General features: G+C 49.6%; 1 pseudogene; it reads left to right on the plus strand.

The window, feature by feature from the left end:
- Positions 1-5,442, plus strand: part of LOC135530523 (voltage-dependent L-type calcium channel subunit alpha-1C-like) — a 68,512-nt pseudogene extending 63,070 nt beyond the window's left edge.
- The last annotated feature ends 558 nt before the right edge of the window (positions 5,443-6,000 follow it).

Consider the following 6,000-nt stretch of genomic DNA (forward strand, 5'->3'; position numbering starts at 1 on the left):
CTCTGACTCCTATTCAGAGGACACAAGAGGAGGAGAGATTGGGTGAGAGAGAGGGAGAGGAGGAGTGATGGGGTGAGAGAGTTTAGAGGACAGAGAGTTGAGGCAACAGTGGAGTAGAGAGGAGAAAGAGGGGAGAGGAGAGGAGGAGGAGGGGGAGAGGAGAGAGGAGAGGAGGGAGGGGGAGAGGGAGGAGAGGAGGGGGGGAGAGGAGAGGGAGAGGAGGGGGGAGGAAGAGAGGAGGGGGAGAGGAGAGGAGGGGTGAGAGGAGAGGGAGAGGAGGGGGAGGAGGAGAGGAGGAAGGGAGAGAGGAGATGGGGGGAGAGGGGGAGGAAGAGAGGAGGAGGGAGGAGAGGAGGGGGGGGAGGGAGAGGGGGAGGGAGGAGGGGGGGAGGAGAGGGAGGGGGAGGAGAGGGGGAGAGGAGAGGGGTAGAGGAGGGGGGGAGGAGAGGGGGAGAGGAGAGGAGAGGGGGAGAGGAGAGGAGAGGAGAGGAGAGGAGGGGGGGAGAGGAGAGGAGGTATTGGTATTTTATTAGGATCCCATTAACTGTTGTGAAAGCAGCAGCTTCTCTTCCTGGGGTCCAACACAAACCATGAACCGTGACATCATACAGAACATTAATAGACAAGAACAGCTCAAGGACAGAACTACATGAACTTAAAAAAGGCCCACGTAGCCTACGTATCAATACATACACACAAACTATCTAGATCAGACTATCTAGATCAAACTATCAAGATCAAACTATCTAGATCAAACTATCTAGATCAAACTATCTAGGTCAAACTATCTAGATCAAACTATCTAGATCAAACTATCTAGGTCAAACTATCTAGATCAAACTATCTAGATCAAACTATCTAGATCAAACTATCTAAGTCAAACTATCTAGATCAAACTATCTAGATCAAACTATCTAGATCAAACTATCTAGGTCAAATAGGGGAGAGGTGTTGATTTATCTGGGTTTTTTAAACCAGGTTTGCTGCTCATTTGAGTAATATGAGATGGAACGAAGTTCCACGCAATAACATCTCTTCATACTGTAACTGTATACTTTCTTGAATTTGTTCTGGATTTGGAGACGATGAAAAGACCCCTGGTGGCATGTCTGGTGGGGTGAGTTTGTGTGTCAGAGCTGTGTGTCAGGTGACCTTGGAAACCATTTGGAATTTTCAACACAATCATTTTTCTTACGAAAAAAAGAAGTGATGTAGTCAGTCTGTCCTCAACTCTTAGACAAGAGAGACTGACTGCATAGTATTTATATCCACCCACTGATTACAATGAAAAGCAAGACATGCGGCTCTGTTCTGGACCAGATGCAGATTAACTAGGTCTTTCTTAGCAGCACTGGACCACATGACTGGACAATAATCAAGATAAGACAAAACTAGAGCCTGCAGGACTTGCTCTGTGGAGTGTGGTGTCAAAACAGCAGAACATATTTTTTATTACAGACAGACCTCTCCCTTTATTACAGACCTCTCCCCGTCTCTACAACCATTGAATCTATATGTTTTGACCATGACAGTTTACAATCTAAGGTAACGCCAGGTAATTTAGTCTCCTCAACTTGTTCAACGGCCACACCATTCATTACCAGATTCAGCTGAGGTCTAGAACTTAAGGAATGATTTGTACCAAATACAATGCTCTTTTTTTAGAGATGTTCAGGACCCGTTTATTACTGGCCAACCATTCCAATACTGACTGAAACTCCTTGTTCAGGGTTTCAGTGACTTCATTAGCTGTGGTTGATTTGTTCTATAGCCAGAGGACTCCGGATATCTCCAGGAGTGATTAATATAATGTTGTGGTCTAGTACTGTCTTCCAGCTAGCTGGGTCCATCTACTTTCAGTTCTGCCTGTCTTCCTGCTAGCTGGGTCCATCTACTTTCAGTTCTGCCTGTCTTCCTGCTAGCTGGGTCCATCTGCTTTCAGTTCTGCCTGTCTTCCTGCTAGCTGGGTCCATCTGCTTTCAGTTCTGCCTGTCTTCCTGCTAGCTGGGTCCATCTACTTTCAGTTCTGCCTGTCTTCCTGCTAGCTGAGTCCATCTGTCTTCCTGCTAGCTGGGTCCATCTACTTTCAGTTCTGCCTGTCTTCCAGCTAGCTGGGTCCATCTACTTTCAGTTCTGCCTGTCTTCCTGCTAGCTGGGTCCATTTACTTTCAGTTCTGCCTGTCTTCCTGCTAGCTGGGTCCATTTACTTTCAGTTCTGCCTGTCTTCCTGCTAGCTGGGTCCATTTACTTTCAGTTCTGCCTGTCTTCCTGCTAGCTGGGTCCATCTGCTTTCAGTTCTGCCTGTCTTCCTGCTAGCTGGGTCCATTTACTTTCAGTTCTGCCTGTCTTCCTGCTAGCTGGGTCCATCTGCTTTCAGTTCTGCCTGTCTTCCTGCTAGCTGGGTCCATTTACTTTCAGTTCTGCCTGTCTTCCTGCTAGCTGGGTCCATCTACTTTCAGTTCTGCCTGTCTTCCTGCTAGCTGGGTCCATCTACTTTCAGTTCTGCCTGTCTTCCTGCTAGCTGGGTCCATCTGCTTTCAGTTCTGCCTGTCTTCCTGCTAGCTGGGTCCATCTGCTTTCAGTTCTGCCTGTCTTCCTGCTAGCTGAGTCCATCTGCTTTCAGTTCTGCCTGTCTTCCTGCTAGCTGGGTCCATCTACTTTCAGTTCTGCCTGTCTTCCTGCTAGCTGGGTCCATCTACTTTCAGTTCTGCCTGTCTTCCTGCTAGCTGAGTCCATCTACTTTCAGTTCTGCCTGTCTTCCCAGTAGCCTACATGGTGTGTGAACTGCTCATCATTTGCAGATAGCTGTTGACCTCCTCTTTACTAGAGGCTGTTCTCCTACTAATCTCACTGTGACCCCCCTCCAGGTCTCTGTTCTCCTACTAATCTCACTGTAACCCCCCCCCTCCAGGTCTCTGTTCTCCTACTAATCTCACTGTAACCCCCCTCCAGGTCTCTGTTCTCCTACTAATCTCACTGTAACCCCTCCAGGTCTCTGATCTCCTACTAATCTCACTGTGACCCCCTCCAGGTCTCTGTTCTCCTACTAATCTCACTGTAACCCCTCCAGGTCTCTGTTCTCCTACTAATTTTACTGCACCCCACCCCCTCCAGGTATCTGTTCTCCTACCAATCTCACTGTAACCCCCTCCAGGTCTCTGTTCTCCTAATAATCTCACTGTGACCCCCTCCAGGTCTCTGTTCTCCTACTAATCTCACTGTAACCCCCCTCCAGGTCTCTGTTCTCCTACTAATCTCACTGTAACCCCCTCCAGGTCTCTGTTCTCCTACTAATCTCACTGTAACCCCCCTCCAGGTATCTGTTCTCCTACCAATCTCACTGTAACCCCCCTCCAGGTCTCTGTGCTCCTACTAATCTCACTGTAACCCCCTCCAGGTCTCTGTGCTCCTACTAATCTCACTGTAACCCCCTCCAGGTCTCTGTTCTCCTACTAATCTCACTGTAACCCCCTCCAGGTCTCTGTTCTCCTACTAATCTCACTGTAACACCCTCCAGGTCTCTGTTCTCCTACTAATCTCACTGTAACCCCCTCCAGGTCTCTGATCTCCTACTAATCTCACTGTGACCCCCCTCCAGGTCTCTGATCTCCTACTAATCTCACTGTAACCTCCCCCCCCCTCCAGGTCTCTGATCTCCTACTAATCTCACTGTAACCCCCCCCCCTCCAGGTCTCTGTTCTCCTACTAATCTCACTGCATCCCCCCTCCAGGTCTCTGTTCTCCTACTAATCTCACTGTAACCTCCCTCCAGGTCTCTGTTCTCCTACTAATCTCACTGTAACCCCCCTCCAGGTCTCTGTTCTCCTACTAATCTCACTGTAACCCCCTCCAGGTCTCTGTTCTCCTACTAATCTCACGGTGACCCCCCTCCAGGTCTCTGTTCTCCTACTAATCTCACTGTAACCCCCCTCCAGGTCTCTGTTCTCCTACTAATCTCACTGTGACCCCCTCCAGGTCTCTGTTCTCCTACCAATCTCACTGTAACCCCCCTCCAGGTCTCTGTTCTCCTACTAATCTCACTGTGACCCCCCTCCAGGTCTCTGTTCTCCTACTAATCTCACTGTGACCCCCCCCCTCCAGATCTATGTTCCCCTACTAATCTCACTGCAACCCCCCCTCCAGATCTCTGTTCTCCTACTAATCTCACTGCAACCCCCCTCCAGATCTCTGTTCTCCTACTAATCTCACTGTGACCTAGTACTGTCTTCCAGCTAGCTGGGTCCATCTACTTTCAGTTCTGCCTGTCTTCCTGCTAGCTGGGTCCATCTACTTTCAGTTCTGCCTGTCTTCCTGCTAGCTGGGTCCATCTGCTTTCAGTTCTGCCTGTCTTCCTGCTAGCTGGGTCCATCTGCTTTCAGTTCTGCCTGTCTTCCTGCTAGCTGGGTCCATCTACTTTCAGTTCTGCCTGTCTTCCTGCTAGCTGAGTCCATCTGTCTTCCTGCTAGCTGGGTCCATCTACTTTCAGTTCTGCCTGTCTTCCAGCTAGCTGGGTCCATCTACTTTCAGTTCTGCCTGTCTTCCTGCTAGCTGGGTCCATTTACTTTCAGTTCTGCCTGTCTTCCTGCTAGCTGGGTCCATTTACTTTCAGTTCTGCCTGTCTTCCTGCTAGCTGGGTCCATTTACTTTCAGTTCTGCCTGTCTTCCTGCTAGCTGGGTCCATCTGCTTTCAGTTCTGCCTGTCTTCCTGCTAGCTGGGTCCATTTACTTTCAGTTCTGCCTGTCTTCCTGCTAGCTGGGTCCATCTGCTTTCAGTTCTGCCTGTCTTCCTGCTAGCTGGGTCCATTTACTTTCAGTTCTGCCTGTCTTCCTGCTAGCTGGGTCCATCTACTTTCAGTTCTGCCTGTCTTCCTGCTAGCTGGGTCCATCTACTTTCAGTTCTGCCTGTCTTCCTGCTAGCTGGGTCCATCTGCTTTCAGTTCTGCCTGTCTTCCTGCTAGCTGGGTCCATCTGCTTTCAGTTCTGCCTGTCTTCCTGCTAGCTGAGTCCATCTGCTTTCAGTTCTGCCTGTCTTCCTGCTAGCTGGGTCCATCTACTTTCAGTTCTGCCTGTCTTCCTGCTAGCTGGGTCCATCTACTTTCAGTTCTGGTGTCTTCCTGCTAGCTGAGTCCATCTACTTTCAGTTCTGCCTGTCTTCCCAGTAGCCTACATGGTGTGTGAACTGCTCATCATTTGCAGATAGCTGTTGACCTCCTCTTTACTAGAGGCTGTTCTCCTACTAATCTCACTGTGACCCCCTCCAGGTCTCTGTTCTCCTACTAATCTCACTGTAACCCCCCTCCAGGTCTCTGTTCTCCTACTAATCTCACTGTAACCCCCTCCAGGTCTCTGTTCTCCTACTAATCTCACTGTAACCCCCTCCAGGTCTCTGATCTCCTACTAATCTCACTGTGACCCCCCTCCAGGTCTCTGTTCTCCTACTAATCTCACTGTAACCCCCTCCAGGTCTCTGTTCTCCTACTAATTTTACTGCACCCCACCCCCTCCAGGTATCTGTTCTCCTACCAATCTCACTGTAACCCCCTCCAGGTCTCTGTTCTCCTACTAATCTCACTGTGACCCCCCTCCAGGTCTCTGTTCTCCTACTAATCTCACTGTAACCCCCTCCAGGTCTCTGTTCTCCTACTAATCTCACTGTAACCCCCTCCAGGTCTCTGTTCTCCTACTAATCTCACTGTAACCCCCCTCCAGGTCTCTGTTCTCCTACTAATCTCACTGTAACCCCCTCCAGGTCTCTGTGCTCCTACTAATCTCACTGTAACCCCCTCCAGGTCTCTGTGCTCCTACTAATCTCACTGTAACCCCCTCCAGGTCTCTGTTCTCCTACTAATCTCACTGTAACCCCCTCCAGGTCTCTGTTCTCCTACTAATCTCACTGTAACACCCTCCAGGTCTCTGTTCTCCTACTAATCTCACTGTAACCCCCTCCAGGTCTCTGATCTCCTACTAATCTCACTGTGACCCCCCTCCAGGTCTCTGATC

The sequence above is a fragment of the Oncorhynchus masou genome, unplaced genomic scaffold (assembly GCF_036934945.1).
Source record: "Oncorhynchus masou masou isolate Uvic2021 unplaced genomic scaffold, UVic_Omas_1.1 unplaced_scaffold_1361, whole genome shotgun sequence".
In the NCBI taxonomy this organism is placed as follows: domain Eukaryota; kingdom Metazoa; phylum Chordata; class Actinopteri; order Salmoniformes; family Salmonidae; genus Oncorhynchus; species Oncorhynchus masou.